The sequence below is a fragment of the Macaca nemestrina genome, chromosome 15 (assembly GCF_043159975.1).
Source record: "Macaca nemestrina isolate mMacNem1 chromosome 15, mMacNem.hap1, whole genome shotgun sequence".
Taxonomy (NCBI): domain Eukaryota; kingdom Metazoa; phylum Chordata; class Mammalia; order Primates; family Cercopithecidae; genus Macaca; species Macaca nemestrina.
Window position 1 is genome coordinate 11,833,520 of NC_092139.1, and position 21,933 is coordinate 11,855,452.

The 21,933-nt window shown below is 40.8% G+C and overlaps 1 long non-coding RNA gene across 3 annotated transcripts in view; it reads left to right on the plus strand.

The window, feature by feature from the left end:
• Positions 1-7,399, plus strand: part of LOC105470657 (uncharacterized) — a 33,444-nt gene extending 26,045 nt beyond the window's left edge. For 2 of the 3 annotated variants that reach the window (XR_011613234.1, XR_011613233.1), the window contains exons 4-5: positions 2,476-2,564; positions 5,992-7,399. This is a non-coding gene — a long non-coding RNA (uncharacterized lncRNA). The remainder of the gene's footprint in view (positions 1-2,475; positions 2,565-5,991) is intronic. The other variant, XR_980662.3, reaches the window with a different exon arrangement.
• The last annotated feature ends 14,534 nt before the right edge of the window (positions 7,400-21,933 follow it).

Genomic DNA, 21,933 nt, shown 5'->3' on the forward strand with positions numbered 1-21,933 from the left:
TCCAGATATGCAAAGGACAATACCAGGAATCTGTCTCTTGCCACCTCTTGTCTCCAGTTTTCCCTGTATGGGCTTCATGCCTAAGCAGGTTTATTGCACATACAGTTGCCAGATTTAGCTAATAAAAATACAGGATACCTAGATACATTTGAATTTAGATAAACAATGATTTTTGTTAGTTTCAGTATTTCCCATGAAATATTTGGGACACATACTAAAAATCATTCATTCTTTATTTGAAATTCATTTTAACGGGGCATCCTGTGTTTGATCTGGCAACCCTATTCACATGAGGTGGCAAAGATGGCTGCCAACACGTCTAGACTTATATTCTATTAATGTGGCAGCCTCTGTAAAAAAGGGGCTTATTTGCTAAAATTTTAATATATATAAGATTCAACTTGAACATCTGTCTTTTGACTCCTCATTGTCCAGGTGTCTTTCTGTGCATCCCATAGTCATCGTCACTCCGATATCCACTGGAGAAATCAATTAGCACTTATGAGGGCTTCCTCTCTCTCTCTTCTCTGTATACAAAATGAACAGGTAAAAAGGAAATGCTTGTCAAAACAAATCTCTAGTTGGTTTTCTCAATCTATGGGACAATCTCTGTTATGTGTCAATCACTTTATTGCAAAATAGCCCCTCCAAGACACAATCCACATTTTCAGATGACACCCGCCTGTCAGTCACTCACTAATTCAAAGCCAAATTTCATGCCAAGCAAAGACCAGTTTGTCAATCACTTTGCCTGCCACACATCCACCAGAATCACCTGACAGCTACAACTTTCTACTCTCCAATAAAGTAGGTCTAGTTAAGGCTGTTTGTCTCCTCTAATTGAGTTCCTTTTAGGACTGGTAGCTTAGCAACTAATAAGTTATTTTCTGCGACAACTGGCCTAAATTTCATAGTTTTATTGACCATTGCCACTTGTTAGAAAATTGTTTCCCCTCAAGTGGCTAAACAGCAGTTGTAAAATTTATTTAATACTAAATTGTTCTATTGTTTCTATTATAAGCACTCTTCCACTGCTTAAAAGTAAATACAGGATATGTTGTTAAATAGTCATAATTTTGCAAAATTATGAAATGACTTGAAATTTTGTTCCAAAGATTCAAATTCTTCATTATAGGAAGCACTAAATGCTGGAAAAGAGGCCAATAGGATTAATTCCCAGCATTTATTGAGCTATAAATTGCTTCACAAGTACCTACTGTGAGTGAGTCACTATGAGGTCATGCACAAAGTATTATATAATACCTGTTCTCGGCCTGAAGAGGCTTGGTTGGAGGAGATAGCTGGCAACAAACTACATCTATTTAGAGAATAAACAGTGCAAAGGTTAAAAAAGGAAATGATAATAATTTTCTAAAAGGATCAAATATAGTCATGATTGGTAGAGGGAATGATGATGGTTAATTTTACATGTTAACTTGACTGGGCTAAGGGATGTCCAGATAGCTGGTAAAACATTATTTCCATATATACCTGTGAGGATATCTCTGGAGGAGATTAACATTAGAATCGTTAGACTGAGTAAAGATCACTCTTACCGGCGCAGCTGGGCATCGGCCAATCTGTCAATGGCCTGAGTAGAATAAAGAAAGAGGAAGGGTGAATTTGCTCTCTCTGCTTGCGCAGGGACATCCATCTTCTACTCTTGGACATTGGTGTTCCTGGTTCTCAAGCCTTTGGACTAGGACTTACATCATTGGCTCTCCTGGTTTTTAGGCCTCGGGCTTGAACTGGAATGAAACCATCAGCTTTCCTGGGCCTCTAGCTTGCAGACAGAAGGTTGTGGTATTTCTCAGCCTCCATAGTCACGTGAGCCAATTTCTCATAATAAATCTCTATCTATCTATCTATCTATCTATCTATCTATCTATCTATCTATCATTTTTCTATCTATCTATCTACCCTGTTGGCTGTGTTTCTGTCAGAGACCTTGTCATTTCTTTGGTAGCCCAACTTTCCATTTCTCTTTCCAGTGTTAGAGAAACTCTCATTGTATGTAGAGTAAGGGAGAGATTGTGCCTTTACCTTCCATTGTAAAAAGTTGAAAGACTGGACTTTACCATCCCTCTGGCAGCCACAAAATCAAAAGTTGGCTAGTTGGATGTGCCTGCTCTGGACTTTTGAATCTATAGCTGTGAGAACATTTGAATTCACTCACGGTAGTTTCCCCAGTGTCCTGGAGCAGAGGCATCAGCAGCATGTAGGACTGTGGTATTATTCTGCACCCAAAATAACTGGGTGATTGATTGTTCCTGCTAAAAGGAGAATGTTGTGATCCTTGTCTCCTGTCTACTCTTGAATTGCCATGGTTCTAACCTGGTTCTCCAATTGCTCATTAATTTTGGGAATCCCTGAAATACTTCAAATATATGCAATTGACTCTTGAACAACACAGGTTTGAATTAGCGGGTCCATTTATACACATATGTTTTTCCATCTTTCCCACTCCTGAGACAGCAAGACCAACCTTCTCCTCCTCAGCCTAGTCCATCTGAAGATGATGAGGATGAAGACCTATATGATGATCTACTTCCACTTAATGAACAGTAAATATATTTTCTCTTCCTTAGGTTTTTCTTCATAATGTTTTCTTTTCTATACTTTACTGTAAGAATACAGTATATAATACATAAAACATAAGAAATATGCCTTAATCAACTGTTTATGCTATCGGTAAGGCTTTCAGTCAATAATAGGCTATTAGTAGTTAAGTTTGGGGAGAGTCAAAAATTACATGTGGATTTTCGACTGTGTTAGGGAGTTGATGCCCCTAACCTCTGCATTGTTCAAGGGCCAATTGTACATATATATGTGTGTGTGTGTATACATATATACATAATTATATATGAGATATATAATTAAATTCTTATATATAAGAACAATGAATGAATGTATGTACATATATAACACATGCATGTATAATTTAAGACATTCAGAATTATTTTTTGTTGTATGTAACCCATACTCCTCAAATTTTTAACCAATTTAGAAAATGTTGTGTGTGAGATAAGAAAGGTTCTCTCCTCACTCTGGGCTGCAATAATTTGGGAAGCTTCCATGGAGAATAAAGACTTTAAATACTCTTTGCATAGGCAAAGAACAAGGGAGCAGCTGTTCTGGATAGAATCACTGGTACAGAGAAGCAGAAAAAGTCTGGTACGTTGAGAGCAAATTTGAGGCTTAATAAAGAAAAGATCTTGTTTATCTTCCCCATTATTTTATCTTTGTAAAAATGGCACAGTGACTAGCAAAAGATAAGCATTAATTAAAAATGTGCAACTATGCTGGGTGTGGTAGTTCACACCTGTAATCTTAGCACTTTGGAAGGCTGAGGCAGGAAGATTTCTTGAACCCAGGAGTTTGAGACTAGCCTGGGAAACATAGGAAGACCCCGTTTCTACCAAAAAAATAAATAAATTAGCTGGGCATTGTGGCGCATGCCTCTAGTCTCAGCTACCTCAGGAGGCTGAGATGGGAGAATAGCTTTAGCCCAGGAGGTTGAGGCTGCAGTGATCCTTGATTGCACCACTGCACTCCAGCCTGGGCAAGAGAGCAAGACTCTGTGTTTAAAAAAAAAAAAGAAAAAAAAAAGTGTGTAGAAAAATGAATGAATAAATAAACGACAACAAAAGAGAAAGAATACCCACATGAATTTGGCTAAACAGGAGACTCCTAGTGGGGAGGTACAAAAATGAGTCTCTAACATTAGTTGAGAAATTATGGTGAAGAAGCTAAAAATGGACAGCAATGATTTCTTCCTTTTAATATCAATTTTCAGCATATTATAATGTACCATTTATCCTATAATGCATACAATGTTAAACTATAAGACTCCAGAGCTCTGCAGAGACAGGGAACACATTGAGTACATTGTCAGATGACTCACGCTTGTGGTATTGCCCAGTGGGAAACAATCTCAATCTGGAAATTTCCTTACACTAAAAGGAGCTGGCTTCAAAACTCCATGTGGCCACCTTAGAAGATGCAACTGAGCAGAGGGAGAAAATGCTCAGGGGGAGGAAACCGTGATGGTATGGCTAACATAAAGAGAGAGAAGCCATTCCTGTACGATAAAGAACTCCTAGTAGGCAATTTGCAGAGCACGGCATGGGATACCTACTTCTTTAGTTCCACAGCTGTTCTAGACTTTAGTTTAGGGCGTGTCCTTTGAGCAATTGCAGTCAGGGAATTCCCTGATATTAGTAATTGGCCTTTTGATGTTTCAGTGCAGACTGCTCTGGCATGGAAGAATGAGTAATGAAGAATTTAAGCCAAAGAACAGAGATAATTCCATTAGATACATTTGGATAATGGTTTGACCCATTTCTTAGTCGGGAGTGATTGGAAGTTAAACTCAGAACCAACTCTATGTTGTTTGTGGAGGAGCCAACTTTCATTTTAGCATTTACTGTGCATTATGATTTGTTCTAAGAACTTTGCTTGTATCACCTCATTGAATCCTTGCAACAGTTTGCAAATGTAGATGTTGAATGAGAGGTATCAGAGGAGAAAATCTGTTGTTTTGGACAAGGGGAAGGTATTAGGTCTTATCTGGAAAAGTGGAATGTGTGAGGTCACTAGGACCTTATGGAGAGAAAGACAAAACAAGGGACAGAAACTCTACAATATTTACACTCCAGTGATTGCAGAATGGTTTGGGCCAAGGAAAAGGTGTGACAGAAAGGAGGCTGTAGTTCAATTAAAGCAGTGCTCCATTGCTCTGTTTCCATGGTCATTGACACAGGGCTCTTTCCCTGTGTTGATGACATCACAATAATACTAAGAAGAAAAAAGGACATATGCAAATGAAGAAAACAATAAGAAGAGAGAGAGTCACTTGTGGGCTAGTTATTTCCTCACTGGACAAAGGTCCACCAGTGTTTGGCAAGGTTTTGTGCAAGAGAAAAAGGAATGATTTCACAAAGAAAATAACTTTACTTACAAAAACTTGGAGACTGTGTGCTCAAGAAAACTTCCCATAAGAGAACTGTTGTTTTCCTCACTGACCTTGATTTAAATCAGGGTCAGTAATAAAATCATGGTGTGGCCTGCTCTCTTTTGATATCACTAATGAGATCCGAGAAATGGGCAGTGTTGAACACTCGGTGCTCTTGGATAACTTAGCCTGGCTTTGGAACCATGGGTGGATTTGATTGTTCAGATTTCTCTCCCTAGTGAGGATGATTGGGATACAGGGAGACTTATAAAATGAGGAATTGAGAGGTTGTTATTATCATTCTCATTTTACCAATGAGGAACCTGAGGTTCAAAAACGCGAAATAGTCCTTAATAATACATAACGAGTAAGCAGTGGAGACAGAATTGATCAGTCTGACTCCATAGTTTAAAGTCTTTTCCATTATGGTGTATGCAAAAGACTGCTAGTGTTTTCTCCTCTCTGTCACCTCTTTTATTACAACAATGTAACACCCATATTTTAGTGGAGCAGATGGTTGCCCAGCTTGAGACTACATTTCCCAACTTCCCTCGTAGCTGGGTTGTGGCCATGTGAGTAAATTATGCTTAATGAGATACAAAGTGGTGTGTGCCGCTTTCCATTCATGCTCCCCAGAAGAACTTGGTGTGATTTCCCATGCCTCTTTCCCAATTCCTAATGGTTACAGCTGGAGATGATTGACACCACCCTCTTGAACAAGCCAGAGATAGACACCATGTTTTCAGTATGACTGGAGAGAGAGAGAAATACACTTCTATCATGTAAAACCACTATAATTTTTTTTAACAGCATCTTAGGCAATATCCTAACTTACACATGATGTAACAGCTCTCCAAGAGTTTTACCATTTCTTCATGAAGAACTACAGGTTCCTATCACAGATTATGTAATACTTTTTATAGTTTGATATAAATATACATGCATATATTAAATATAGTAACCTTTAAGTGAGTTTAGATATTTCTATATAATTTTGACTTTACTCTTGATTAATTCTTTATGTTATTTTTATGAAGACTTGAGTTAAAGAATCATTCGGAGGTCGGGCGCGGTGGCTCACGCCTGTAATCCCAGCACTTTGGGAGGCCGAGGTGAGCGGATCACGAGGTCAGGAGATCGAGACCATCCTGGCTAACACGGTGAAACCCCGTCTCTACTACAAATACAAAAAATTGCCCGGGCGAGGTGGCGGGCGCCTGTAGTCCCAGCTACTCCGGAGGCTGAGGCAGGAGAATGGCGTGAACCCGGGGGGCGGAGCATGCAGTGAGCCGAGATGGCGCCACTCACTCCAGCCTGGGCGACAGAGCGAGACTCCGTCTCAAAAAAAAAAAAAAGAATCATTCAGAAATATTGATTGATTTACCTCTTTCTGGGTAGACCTAATATACCACAGTTCAGCAAACTATACCTGCCAACAGAGGTCTAAAAGACCAGGAATCAGCAAACAAATCTGTTGTACAGATTTGTTTTTATAAATAAAGTTTTATTGAAACACAACCATGCCCATTTATTTACATATTGTCCATGGCTGCTTCTATGCTCCAAGGCAGAATTGAGTAGTTGAGACAGAGAAGTCCAGGTAAGCAGTGCGTTTTGCAGAAAGATATTTTCCCATCTGGATGCGATGCACATTTCAATAGTATTTACTATATTCGTTGCTTAAATGCAAAAATCTATCCAGGTTTTTATAAGTGGTTTGCCACTCCTCATTATTTTTTCTCGGTAAAATATCTTTTGGAGGAATTTGTTATTTTTGACCTTGCGAGAATGAACAAAGGGGCAAAAGTGAGGTAAGCTGTAACACCAAATGCGGACAGTCTTCTCTGCCTCCCAGACATGACTCTGGGCATTGGGATTTCAGATGGAAAAGCCAACTGAGTTTTATATAGCTGCGCTGGTCTTTGCTTCTTGCATTCGTAGCATAAAGAACGTCTTGTTCCTGCTGGGAGGAAAGCCATGATGGAATCAGATTCTGCAGAAGTTTGCAAGCGCCAAGGGTGTTCATGACTCCAAACTGCTTTCCCGATGCGCACAGATTGAAGCATCTGAGGGGACTTGCGTGTGGAATGATGGATGCGGTTCTCACTTCCAGGGGAGGAGCCCTCTAAAGCCTAAAGCTTCCGTCAGGGAGATGTGTGTGGGGGAAGCAGTCCCATGGCCTCAGCCCCTGGACTGTGAGTCCATGAAGACCTCGGGGCAGAGGAAGTGAGAGGCGAAAGACTGTAAATATTGTTCAAATAAAGAAAGCACAAGATCAGAAAGCAACAGAACGCTGGGAATGTTTTTCTTTTTCTCCCCTTCTTTGAGACAGTGAAGGAAAAGGGGGTTGTTATTTCATAGGCCCGCGCTGGCTGTTGTGCTCAGGGCACTACACTGTCTCTGTGTGAAAGGCCAGTTTATGAGGCAGCAAGGGAAGATGCCACGGTCTTGGTGGCTACGACAAAGGTCAAGCTCCTGCTCCTGCTATAAGATCTGTCATAGATCAGCTGCAGCTCTGTTCCATGTTCCCTTCACTCTGGCACCCAGGCTGATGGAGTAACAGGGCAAAAAGAGTCAGCTCTTAAACGATGTTGCCCAAGTGACAATTGTCATTTTTGCTCATGTTTGATTGGCTGAAGCAAGTCACATGAAGCAAACCTGATGGGTGTGTATAATCTTCCCCCAGTAAAGGACAATGCATATCTTGTCCACTGCATCCTCTCCACAAACCTATAGGGTAATAATTATATAAGTCATTGTATAGGAACAAAACTGACACTCAAATAGATGTTGCCCATTCTGACACGAATACCAAATTGGTGACCCGGGATCTGAAATCACATTGTACACCAATTCTCTCCCCATTTTTTTTAACTGCACCACCCTATCTTTTCAGTTACCTACGAGAAGTGGAATTAAAATGTTTACATATATTATCACAAGAATGAAGATTATCTCTCTTCATTAAGCTAAGCTTGAATGGCGTTAGTTCTCTGCATCCCATACATATTATCAAGCCTGTTTTCAGGAGGCTTGATAATATACAAAAAGAGTTGACATTTTTGAATAGTAATTTTACCTATGCCAGGCACTGGGCTCAGTGTTTTATATGCTTAATAACATATTCACAAAACTCTTCACACACACACACACACACACACACACACACACACACACACCCCTTACAAGAAAGATATTGCTACCTCGAGTTTGTAGGTGGAAGTTGCAGCTCGGAGAGGTTAAATAGCTTGCCAAATACTGCCGAGCCAGTAAGACTGCCACGATGTAGGCCCATCTGCCTGTCTCTAAAGTTTATTCCCTTCTTTCTGTGTATTCTGGCAGAAATACCTGCTGGCTCCCAGTATAAAGGAAAAGATGGGAAAATATAGAAGAGATTGTGAATGTCTAGAGTGTAACTTTTACTTTTTCTGTCAATTACTCCTGTCATATTTATAAGCACTGATGTGTCCTGCTGTAACACCGTGTGCCATAGCATTGAAAAATGCTAAGTAACCCACACATAATGAGAAAGGTCTATTTCGTGGGAGGGGTGAGTGGCAATACCATGGGAAGTACTCCCAAGCCAAAGATAAGCAAGTTTTGGTTTAAAAATAACTTTAGATGCTCTGTGCTGCTGCGCATTTCAATTAGGAAACATAATAAAATAAAACTGCACACTCAACTCTATGTACTGTGTGAAGAATAGAATTATATCTGAGTAGATAACCTATATGTAACCTGCTTGAACGTATACAAATATGGATCTAGATTTACCTGCCTGGAAATGGAGGCTGGCATTTAAATCTCATTAACCTATCTTTTGCTCAGGTGGTTGTAGCTGAGATACAGATAGGCTGTAGATAGGGCCATGCTGTCTTCCACGGCCTCAACTGGAAAATGGGCATAATTAAATCTATCATGCGGGTCGTCAGAAAATGTGAATCAGACACACTGCTGATGATTGTGAAGGTACTGCTTGTAAAGAGGAAGTGCTGGTCACATCTTTTGATAAAGGTGTAACATGGAGAGAGCAGTTGAAAATGAAAACATCTTCTCTGGATGTTTGTTCTCCAACCACCTACTCCTCCAAGTCAGAAATCTGATGGCTGCTTTCGAAATTCAGTCTCTTAACTGTACCAGAGCTCTCCTCCCAGCCTTTACATCTACGGATCCCTATCTCTTCCAGTTTCTCTTTATCCCTTTCACCCCTGTGTCCTGCTATGTCTTGTAACTATGTCACGTCATTAACAAGATAAAGACTACAGCCATGGTGTAAGGGTTAAGCCTTTCAAGGTGGTCTTAGAACACAACAGAGAAAGGCTGGTAGCTCAGGATCCCCATAAATCCCGGGTTTTCTTGATTCTTCTCCTTGGTGATTAGATTCTTGGAGAGGCACACGGCACGCTGACCCTTTCACCTGTTCACCCCCATCTCTCCTCCAGGTATTCTCTTTGGACAGAGTTTCACAGTTATGGTACTATTGACTTACTGAGCCACATAACTCTCATGATCTTGTTTTGGGGGCTGTCCTGTGCATTGGATGTTTAGAAGCATCCCCAGTCTCTACCTGCTAGATGCCAGTAGCACTTCTCCTCCCAGTTGTGATGGCTCAAAAACATCTCCAGACATTGCCACGTGTCCCCTAGTGGTGGTGATGGTGGTGGGAAAATTACTTCTGACTGAAAACCTCTGACTTAGTAGCCTCGCCATTGATTGTAAGTCGTGTTTCATTGGTTCCACCATGACCTGTAAGCTCTCTGCACGTAGGGAACCTGCAGCTTTGCTCCCACCTCCACCTCAGAAGTGGACACAGTGCCTAGAGTCCAGCAGGCTGTCAGTTCACGGTTGAGTAAGGGAATGAAGCACCCGGAAATTTCCTCTGGCTTGGAAAGTGAGGTTAACTTTGCTTTGCTGAATGACCTAGAAAAATTCCTTTATGCCCTTACTTTACATGAAATGCGACTCTCACAGCGCACAACCCTCCAGTCGGATATGTGAAATCACCCATTAGAGAATGCTGGCAATTCTGCTGTTGGGACTCTTGGGTTTTCCAGGAGGAAGCCGTGAGTCTTGATTTTCTTTCCCCCTAAGGTTTGGCTTAACACCGAGGCACTGGAGCGAGAGCAGCCGCAGTCCAAAGATTCATATCCCCTCTGTTTCACTGCATATGGCCTTAGAAAAATTATTTTTTGAAAAATGACCTAAAGCTTTCCTAAACTCCTCAGGAATGACACCTGAGGGGAACATCTGAAAGACTTCACATTCATTAGCTAAACCTTCTTGTTAGATTATGTTCCCTGAAATGCATTTGACAGTTAATGAAGTAGAAAAGATGGCAGTCGGAGAAAAAATAAAATTCTGTCAGATTCTGGCGATAGAACAGGGAGGTTAAAAAAAAAAAAGCAGGAACCTGGGGAGGCATCGATAGATCAGCACCCCACACTGTGAGGATTTTATTGCTGGGCACATTGCCTCGGATCAGAGCCGGCGGCAAAGTTAAATTCATGCACGGCACTCTGCTCAGATCCTAAGACCATACAGAACTCAGGCAACCTAGATAAGGTGCCTGTCAGGGCAAAAGCTGCAGGAATACAGGGCTGACTGGCAGATATGTGAAACAGTGATCAGAGAAGAGAAAGAAAAAGGAAAGACATGTTCAAAAATATTTGGACTGCTTTAGACACCTTTCCCTGTTTCAGTTGGATTACAATTTAGTCCAAACCTTGCTTGAATACTCCGAAGGTAAAACCAGCTTGCAGGCAGTCGAGTGAGCAGGCACAGACTTTCTCTGCAAACATTCGGTTTTAAATGACCTCGTGGGATGTGATTCATTTCCCGATCCCTTTTCATCTGCCGTGCCCTCTATTGAGGTTCAGAAAAGGGATCTGCAGGAAGAAGAGTGGCACGCTGGTGTATACCTCTGCAGTTGCCAAAATTATTATTTGGTTAATTCAGCTCTGTCCAGTCTTCCTGAAGTTGGGCAAACCTGTTTTCTTCTCTATGATGTATCACTTAGAAACACCAACTGCAAGGATTTCTTATGTTCACAAAAAAGGGAAGGAAACAGCTGGTAAATGTTTCACAGATGGCAAAGCTCTTGGCATCTCTCTCAAGAGAGGGCCACCCATGCAGATGGCTCATTATTTTAACATTTGGATTTTCATCTTATTAAAACATCTTTTTTTTTTCTCCTGGTTTTATTTAGCACCATAAATTCTCTTACACTTTAGCTAGCGACTAAGCGATCTGAGGACGTGCGCTCTAAGGAACATCCTTTGGCTAAAACGTAGATTGGTAACATCATTATTCCCAGCTTTGATCTCAATGTGATGGGTTTCAACCTGATTAAAAATTCCAATGAATGGAAACGCTCTGAATAGTGAATTTATCAAGCAAAAGTCCATGAAGTCCATATAGTAGCTGAATTATTCAGCAGAACGATAAACCGAGTGAAATTGGGGGAAATAGTTTTATTCAATGCATAAAATCTCTATTACTATGCAATATGCATATATAAAAATAGACAAATGCACAGTGGGTGTAGATTTATAAACACACCCTTTCTACATATGTAGAGGGGTTTCTGCACCATGAAGTGCAACAGCCAAAATTTAAATCAAGCAATGCCAACTCTTGGCAAGGTAGATAGGAAAGGGCCAAGATTTCGAAGGATAGTTCTCTGCCCACTCAGATGTCAACAGGACTGAACTTGCATCTTCTATCTGAATAGCTGTTTCTAGGTGCAGAAACAGGAAGGCTGTTGTGTGGCTGGATGGAAAGAAACAATCAACTCTTGCTGCTCTGACGTTGTTGTAAAAGCAGCCCTCGCCACTGTCCTTTCCAAATATTGCTCCCAAGGATTGGGAGAAGTTGTGGATACCTCAGCATTCCGAACTATTTTGTGCTGGGGTATGGGAAATGTTGGAGATGCAAATGCAAGTGACAAAGCAATGTAATAAGAACAAACCAATCTCTTTAATGTGGTGTGAGATGCTGGCCTAAATACAGATCAGTCGCTATGTTCTCACAAATGGGCCTCATGGAGCGGGGCCTGCACACACCACATTGTAAATGTTTATTAGCAATGGTACACATTGCACGTTATGGGTCCGTGGAGCTCAGAGCTGGCTCACTTTGGGGGTCAAATGTAAATCCCTGAAATGCTGAGAAAATGTTAATAGTTGCCATCACCAAGAACATATCGGTTGAGAATGTACATAGGTATCATAAATGGAGGCTTTGTTCATCGACTTGAATCACCTCTGGTACATCTAGCCTAAAGCACTAGCTTGTGTAATGCATTCTGCGAGCTGTTGGCTTTTCTATCAGACAGAAAGCAAGACAGGAGTTTCAGAAAGCACAGTTTCACAAACAAGAGGTGGAAAGGGCAATGCTGATTAGACATGTCTAGGAAGCTACGAGTGGTAGAGATATGAAACAAAAAAAAAATTAAACCAACTTCTCACTAAGCAAATTGCTTCTGGGGGGTCTCATGTTGCTTTACGGTTTTTGGCATCTGTAGCATAAACTGTAAGCACAAAAGCACAGGTCCTGATAATCCTCAGATAGTGGACTTCTATGGGTGGAGGATCTTCAAGCTTACCCTCTTTGATCACTCTAAGTTAGTGGTTCTTAAAGACCCCCAGTCGAGTGGCATCAGCATCACCTGGGCCCCACCCTAGACCTACTGAGTCAGAAATTCTGTGGAAGGGGCCCAGCAATCTGTGTTTTAACAAGCCCTCCAGGTGATTCTGGTGCATGCTCGAGTTTGAGAGTCACTGCTCTAAGGCATAACAGTTTGTCGCTCCACCAGTGCCCAAGAATCTTTTTGGTGACAGACATCAAATATGACTCCTGCAAAATCCTGGCAGCAGAATACATTTGTCTATTTAACTGCATGCAAAACGCTTGTCAAGAAGGATTCTAGGGGCTCTTTTTGCAAACGCTTCCTCTCTCCTGCATGTGCTCAATCTATCTCTTTGGAGACTGCATATGTCTTCGATCCAAGCTCCAAAGTTGTAAGCCATCTTAAAAGCACCCCTCACCCCCATCCTTTTCACCTCATATTGACAAATAAGACAGAGGAACACTGCACCTAGTTTTCTGTGTCTAGCTGGAAAAGACGGACAGATTTCATTACATTTGTCACAGGTTCTAAAACTCCACGTGGGAGAAAATAAGCCCATTTAGTAAAAACATCTCACTTTACCTTTGAGTTAGAATGGAGAAGCATAAAAAGTATTGTTCCTAAGAAAATTACAAGGCATTTGGTTGTGTTTTCAAAAGTGTGATGACTATTCACCAGACTGGGTTAGGTGGCTGCAAAGCCCCCACAAAACTATATAGGTACTAGAAATACATATGCCTCCAGCGAAATGGCATAAGAATCAAAGGAGAAATGAATTTCCTGTGGTGCAGATGAGCTACTTAAAATCATTCCCATCTGAGCACACCTCCTTTTCCTCATGTGCGTTGAAAACCATTTGAATAATGCACGTTATTCAGTTGCATTGTGAGCTCTGAAAACCATTTAATGAAGGTAGACAGGCTTCCAAGAAGGTGCATTCTTTGACTAATGTAGATACTCCTGGAAAAATCTTTCCCCAACATGGAAGGCAAGATTTACTGAGTGAGTGGAAGACGGAATGCTATTATAAAGTCTTGTTTCACTCAATGAAATCAAACGGAAGCAAACTTGGGTTAAATTTGATCTATTCTAGGTGAATCTTACTCTGTGCAATGCATATACTGAAAGGCTGTAAATCAATCACATTTTAGCAAATCAAACCAGCTTTCTATTGACCTTTACTGTATTATCAAGTTTGCTTTGTCTCTTTATGATTGATCATCAATTAACAGTGGTTACCAATGCCAATCTTTCTGTTAAATAGTTAACGATCTATATACATTAATGCTTAATGAATAAAACGCACTCCTAAATAAAAATTTTATGAGTATTTAAGAAAGTTGTGGGCACTTATTTGTACCTAAATATAGTGTATACATATATACATATATCATGTATCATCTTAATAAAGTGGGATAACTGTGTCCAAGAAGATTGACTCTTCATATGTAATTTATTTGGTTAATTGAGCCAAAATTACAGGAAAGGACATTTAGAGCAGGGGATATTTAAAATTTTATTCATCTTGGTACTTTGAATTAAAAGGTGGTGCAGAGTCAGGTTCAGCAGTGTGGGCTTTGGAGTCACACATGAACTCAGACCCGCTCGCCACTTCTTAGCTGTGGACTGGGCTTCCCTGATCCCCAGTTTCCTTGTCAGTAACACGAGTCTAGTAATTATTTCTGCCCAATGGGGTTGCAATGAAGAGAAACACACTGCTTATTTTTAGCACAATGCTAGGCACACAGTGAGCACCCGAATAAATGGCAGCTGGTACTGTGCTTATTATGAACGGATGGAGTCACAGGTATCATGTCCGTGACAAACAGCGGGTATATATAAATGCCCATCTGGGAAAACCACCCAAACAATTTGACACCATTGTGGTATTTTTTAAAAAATTGCTTTGGTTATATGTTCAAAGAGAGTCTCAGCAGGGTGAGAACAGCTCTAACTAAATGAAGCAATATGTGGTTATTTTAATATCTAGGGGGAGTCCCATTTTCAAACCCAACTCTTCAGTTTCTGTAATTATTATTAAATAATAATAATGACAATGATCCTAATAATGGCACTAACATTATATAGCACTCACTATGTGCTGGGAACTGTGGTAAATACATGTATTAATCCATTAAAATATCACAACAATCCATTGAGAGAGATACTGTCATTATTCCTATTTCCAAGAAAAAGAAATGAATATGCAGAGAGATTAAACGGCTTGCCTAATATCTCACAGCTGGGAGACGGTCGAGCAGTGATTTGAACTGAAACATGGGGAGGATAAATTCTCTTGAAAAGGTAAGCGAGGGAAGGCATTGCAGGAATCATCTGATCTCATCCTCTAATTTTACAGATGGAGAAATTGAGGCCAGTACTTAGAACAGTGCTTATCATTTGTAGTAAATGGTCAATAAATAATATTGCAGTGATGAATGGCATCAACGAATGGGAAAATGACTTACAAGTTATTGGCATAGCCAGAAACTAAAAGTCTGGGTCATTTACTTTGTGTTTTTATTATTATTTTTTTTAATTTTACTTTAAGTTCCGGGATACAAGTGCAGAACCTGTAGGTTTGTTACACAGGTATACATGTGCCATGGTGGTTTGCTGCACCCATCAACCCGTCATCTAGGTTTTAAGTCCCGCATGCATTAGGTATTTGTCCTCATGCTCTCCCTCCCCTCACTTTTATTTTTTCACTCTCCACAAAATATCTGTGGCCAATAATGAGCTTTATAGTCCTTGTAAAATTATTTGTATTTATCATTTCATATCTGACTGTATGTTTGCTGATATCTTTATTGCAGAATGTTCATCTCTAGAGAACAAGTATCTCAAAATGATCCTTGGGTGAGTAATCTCATTTCTTTTCTCCTTTAGTCTTTTTTTACCTTTCTTTCAGTTTTTGGTTCTATTTGGTGGGTGTTCACCCTTCAGCAGGTGTTCTCACTTTCCTGAACTAATCCATACAGTTGTGAGTAGACTTCAGTGGTCAAGAAATGCTTCTTGATTAACAAATCTTTATGGAAGGCACTCGAGTCAAATGAATAAAGAAGATAACAGACTCTGAATTAGATGGGAAACTCCAGGTTTAAGAGTTTAAACTGCCAGTAATAGAAACCCCACAATATGAACAATATGTGATATGAACAATAACCAGCAATTGGAATACAATCAGCCCTCTCTATCTGAAGGTCCCGCATTCCTGGATTCAACCAACTATGGATTGAAAACATTTGAAAAAAAGAACAATACAGTAATAAAAATAATGCAAGTCAACAGTATAATATAACAACTATTTACATAGCATTTACATTGTGTTAGGTACTATAAACCATCTACTGATGGTTTAAACTAGAATATGGGAAGATGTGCATAGGACTTATGGAAACACCATATGCCATTTTATATCAGGGACTTGAGTGTATGGATTTTGCTATCCAAGGAGGGGAGAGGAGTTTCCTGAAAATGATTCCCAATAGATACCAAGGGACAACTATATATTCCTCATGTAACCAAAGCTCCGGGGTCCTCCGGCAAGCCTGCTCCAGAGCCCCAGTCTCTTCCTCCGCATTTATCGGCTCTGTCTCCTGACTTAGGTAGGCCTTCCCTCACAGTGATGTCAGATGTGTCCATGGGGTCTGGAGCTTCAGGCTTTCTTATTTCCATCTAGCAAGGGTGAAAAGTCTACTTCAGGATAAATTATCCAAATAAACAGAAATCCCAGGTTTGAATTTTGTTGCCTGTTTTTGTTTGTTTGTTTGTTTGTTTTTTTGTTTGTTTTTAATACAGGGTCTCACTCTGTCACCAGGCTGAGTGCAGTGGCATGATCTCAGCTCACTGCAACCTCCAACTCCCAGGTTCAAGCGATTCTCCTGCCTCAGCCTCCCGAGTAGCCGAGATTACAGGTGCCCACCAACATACCCAGCTAATTTTTGTATTTTTTTTTTTTTTAGTAGAGATAGGGTTTCACCATGTTGACCAGGATGGTCTCGATCTCCTGACCTTGTTGATCCGCCCATCTCAGCCTCCCAAAGTGCTGTGATTACATGTGTGAGCCACCGTGCCCTGCCAAGTTTTGTTGACTTTTACTAGCCTGACTTGATTCATGGATCTCTCTCTGAACCTGTTCTTATAGAGAGATAAAAATGCGCTGTTGGCTTAAAATTTAAGTCAACCATCAGCAAACTTGTATGTAAAGGACAAGACAGTAAATATTTTAGGCTTTATGGGCCATAGGGTCTCCATCACCACTACTCAACATGGCCATTGTAGGTTGAAAGCAGCCAAAGGCAATACAGCGATGAATGAGTGTGTCCAGATTTGGCCTGTAGGCCACAGTTTCCCAATTCTGGATTAAACAGTCAGGCCCTAACACTGGTCCAGGGGCCACACTTCGAGAATCTTGTATTCTTTTTTTCTTTTGAGACAAAGTCTCACTCTGTCACCAGGCTGGAGTACAATGGCAAGATCTCGGCTCACTGCTATCTTTGCCTCCCAGGTTCAAGCGATTCTCCTGCTTCAGCCTCCCAAGTAGCTAGGACTATGGGTGTGCGCCACCATGCCCAGCTAATTTTTGTATTTTTAGTGGAGATGGGGTTTCATCATGCTGGCCAGGATGGTCTGGATCTCCTGACCTTGTGATCCACCTGCCTCAGCCTCCCAAAGTGCTGGGATTACAGGCGTGAGCCACCGTGCCCAGCTGAACCTTGTATTCCTTAAGTACCTCTCTGCCAGTGGCTTATCTAGTGTAACCCTAATAAATCTTGAGCCTCGGATGGACTAGTACCTTCACAGAAGTTCATTCAAAGAAACCCAAGCTAGCCATGAAGTAGTGATTTTTAAAATTCCAGTATTGGCCGGGTACAGTGGCTCACGCCAGTAATCCCAACACTCTGGGAGGCTGAGGTGGGCGGATCACCTGAGGTGAGGAGTTCAAGAGTAGCCTGGTCAACATGGTGCAACCCTCTCTCTACTAAAAATACAAAAATTAGCTGGGCGTGGTGACACATGCCTGTAATCCCTATAATCCCACCTGTTTGGGAGGCTGAGGTAAGAGAATCACTTGAACCCAGGAGGCAGAGGCTGCAGTGAGCTGAAATCACACCACTACACTCCAGCCTGGGTGACAGAGTGAGACTACACCTCAAAAAAAAAAAAAAAAAAAAAAAATCCAGTCTTTTTGCAGGTCTCTCAAAATGCATGAAGCAATATTAAAGATACAAACCAGGACAACAGTTCCCAAAACCTGTCTCGCTTCTTTCCAATTCTCTCTTACCTCAAAGTTTCCCATTTAACAAATTCCCTGACTCTAATCATCACTGGCTGTACATCTTTCCTCCATTCCTCTTCGGACCCCTTTCCTTCCCAGGCCTTCAATATGTAATCAACATAGCTTTTCTCTCTCTCTCTTTCTCTCAGTCCTCCTCTACTTCCTCTAGACCTACAGCTTCCTTTGTCTACTCTTTTCTCAATTCTGAATCACAAAATATTTTAAACCTGGCTGTCAAAGATTGCCTAGTATTGAATAGTGGGATAAGGGAGTAGAAAACACAACACTGATATGTCAATGTAGCTTGTTTTTGTCAGACTTGCAAAAATGGAACCCATCATGTATTACAAATAGATTTCAAGATAGTGGTGATTTCTTTGGAAGAATGGGATGGAAAAGAAATGGGAGGTGGAATTGCATTTGAACCTGGAAAGTTCCACGTGTTTTCCAAAAACTAAAATAATACCTGAAGGAAATATGACAAAGTGATAGCATTCATACTATTTGGAAAACGGGTATACATTGGTGTCTTATTTTCTGTACATTTGAAATATTTCACATTTTGAAATTTAAATAATTAAATCAGAATATGGAAGAAAATAATGTCTGTGAAAGTGCTCCGTTAAGTTAAAATCTACCAAAACAAATATCCACTAGATCTCAAACATTACCAGCAGCCATATTATGTGGAAGCTTTACTAAAACACAGATTGCTGCGTGCCACCCCAGAATTTCTCATTCAGTTGATCTGGAGTGGGACGTAGTGATCTGCATTCCTAACAAGTTCCCAGGTCATGGAGATGCTGCTGGTCCAGGGACCACTCTTTGAAAAATCACTGCGGTAGACAGCAAGCTCCATGTGGTCAAAGACCATACATGTTTACGGACTCACAGCATCTCCCTTGATTCCTGACATTGTAAACACTCAGTAAGCATTTCTGTGTGGATCACAGCCATGGGTTATCATATATGGGGAAAAGTGGATACTGCACGCAGTTTAAGGTGTTCTTTCAATGCTTTGGGGAGTAGAAAGGGTCCTCTTTCTTATTATTACAACAGGACTAGTGGGTTTGATTGAGAAAAATGGGAGTTCTCAGGAAGTAAGATTAGGGGAAAGTCAAGGATCAGAGGTGGCTTCCTTTTTAGGAGTGCAAAGAGACAAAAAGGGACTGAAAAGAGAGCTAATGAGTCTGTTCTAACTTTCAGTTGGCATCCAGAGAGAACCCCTGCAATCCCAGTCAGCAGCTAACTGCTGGCTGCAATATTCATAAGCCTTGCCCTTCTGACTAGGCACGCCCTGCATCTCCGTGCTGCGGCCACCTGGGCTTGCTTTCAATCCTTCCAGGGTGACAGGCACCCTATCCTCACAGGTCCTCCACACTTGCTGTTTTTTGTTGTTGTTGTTGTTTGTTTGTTTGTTGTTTATTTTGCTTTTGCCTTGTTTGCTCCCATTTATCCTTCACACCACCACTCAAAAGTTACTTCCTCCAGAAAGCCTTCTTTTGTCCCCCTGAACTAAGTCAGAGACTTACATACATGTGTTTTACATTCATGTAAACCATGCTCATTTTTTCACAGTCCTTCATAGTTTGCAATCCTACTTTCTTTTTTGGTAACTATTGTTCACCTCCCAGTTTGACTGGGAGCCCAAGAGAGCCAGGAGCCCATCTGCTTTGCCTGTGTGCCCCACTCATAACCTAGTAACTGGCCTGTAGCTTGCATTTAATATATATTTGTTGAATGAAATAGTAAGATATGAATATGGGCTCCCGCTATGGTCTGGATGTTTCCCTAAAATTCATATGTTGAAACCTAATCTCCAATGTGTTGGTATTAAGTGGAACCTTTTGGGATTTCATTAAGTCATGAGAGTGAAACCCTTACAAATGGGATTAGTGCCCTTATAACAGAGACCTAGCTAGCCCTTTCACCATGGAGGATGTGGCAAGAAGGTGCCCTAGGTGAACCAGAAGTTGGGGCCCTTACCAGATACCCAATACACCAGTACCTTGATTTTGGACTTCTCAGCCTCCAGAACTGTGAGCACTAAGTTTCTATTGTGTATCAGCCACCCGCTAAGACAGGTCCCGTCCTCATCCGTCCTGCTTTGTCATTACATGATTGAAGTCACCAAGTGTAGGCCCACATGTATGTCTCAATCCCTTAGTCCAGGTTCAATTCCAAAGTATGCTTTTATCATTTGAAGACCCCTCTCTCTCCTATTTTAGGTTTCTCTGATGCCTTACCTTTTCTGGCCCCAACTTCAGAGGCTGAGAATGAAAGATTAGACAAAAGTCAGCTTCCCACAGGGAAGGAGAGAAGTGAGCAGTGATGATAACACCAGCAACCTGGAAACAAGCAACTGGCACAAGGCTGTACTCGAATCTCCAGTACTAAGGGAGGAAGGCAGACCTGAGAGTATCAGTAAGTCACAGAGGGAAAACCTACAAGTGAAAGAAACTTCTAAAAGTGTTATTAAAATGTTGCTTTGTGCCAGGCATTGTGGCTCACCCCAGCACTTTGGGAGGCCAAGGCGGGCGGATCACTTGAGGTCAGGAGTTTGAGACCAGCCTGGCCAACGTGGTGAAACCCTGTCTCTGCTAAAAATACAAAAATTAGCCGGGCTTGGTGGCAGGTGTCTGTAATCTCTGCTAGACAGGAGAATTGCTTGAACCCAGGAGGCAGAAGTTGCCGTGAGCCAAGATAGCGCCATGGCACTCCAGCCTGGGGGACAGAGCGAGACTCCATCTCAAAGTAAATAAATAAATAAATAAATAAATAAATAAATAAATAAATATAAAATAAAATGGTTTGCTCAGTTTTCTTTCTGAAGAGCAGTCTAACATCAGCTTGAAGAAGCACTTTTTTAGCACCAGTTAAGCCACAAAGGCTGTTGTGTAGAGCCAGGGGTTGGTTGAAGGATTTGGACTGTCTAATCACAGCCTGTCACATCTTTAAGCCTGGTTTGTTTTTTTTTAATCATTGCCCAGTTTATGAATCATTGTTTCTACTTGCTTTAGAAATAGTCGTTCTCTACTTTTTCTTTTTTAGATTGAACTTGTGCTGGTTTTTTATATATCCCTTTGGTGTCTTACCTACTTAATGAAAGAAATACACAGTCCTTTTAAACAACTATAAACATGTGGAATAGAAAATAAAAACATTTCTATTATTCATCTTTCAGGGATAACCAGTTTTTCCCCTAAATTCTTTTACAATGTCAACGCAGATATGAATCTCTTAGTTTATTATTTTTTAAATAATAAATGTTGTAATACCAAACACATTGTTCTGGAATTAACTCTTTTTATTTGCACACTCTTAGTCACCATTCGTGCCAGTTCTTATGGGTAATCTGATTCTGGTAACAGATTTCTATTCTGTGTTATTTCAGACAATATTGGATGCTTTTCCTAACAAAGGCATTTACATTGTTTCACTTTAATATGAAATGATGATGAACGTTTTTAAACATATAGCTTTGTTAACCTAACAAACCTATCCACTTTCTCTTCCTCCCTCTGGAAAGAAGTACGTCTGCTAAAGACTAGCCAAAGGAAATCCTTTACTTAATAATTACCACCGGCTCTTTGAAAACAGAAACCCAAGACACATTCATTTCTTCATTCACTTTTGCATCGAACATTTAGCATGCTCCTAAGAAGTGCCAAGTATCATTCTAAACACTGGTGAAATACACAAAAGAGGGCTCTGCTTTTATGGGTGAATATTTATTAAGGAAACAGAAAATAATAAGTAAACAACAACAACAACAAAAGAAGATTTCAGAGATGGAAAGATTAAACCACCCATGGGAAATTAAGGGAAAGAGTTTTCCTAAAGAAGGAACAGCAAGTTAATGACTTTGGAGGGGTGTGAAGAAATAAACATGGTTCCCTGAAGGTGTGGACAGGTGCATAGGGCTGGAGCCCAGGAGTTTGTGGAAATTAGTATGAGGTGGGGCCTAAGAAGGAGCAGCAGGGGCCATATCAGGTAGGACTGTATAGGTCATGGGAAGGAGTTGGTATTTTATTAAGAATTATGGGAAGCCACAGGCTGGGAGTGGTGGCT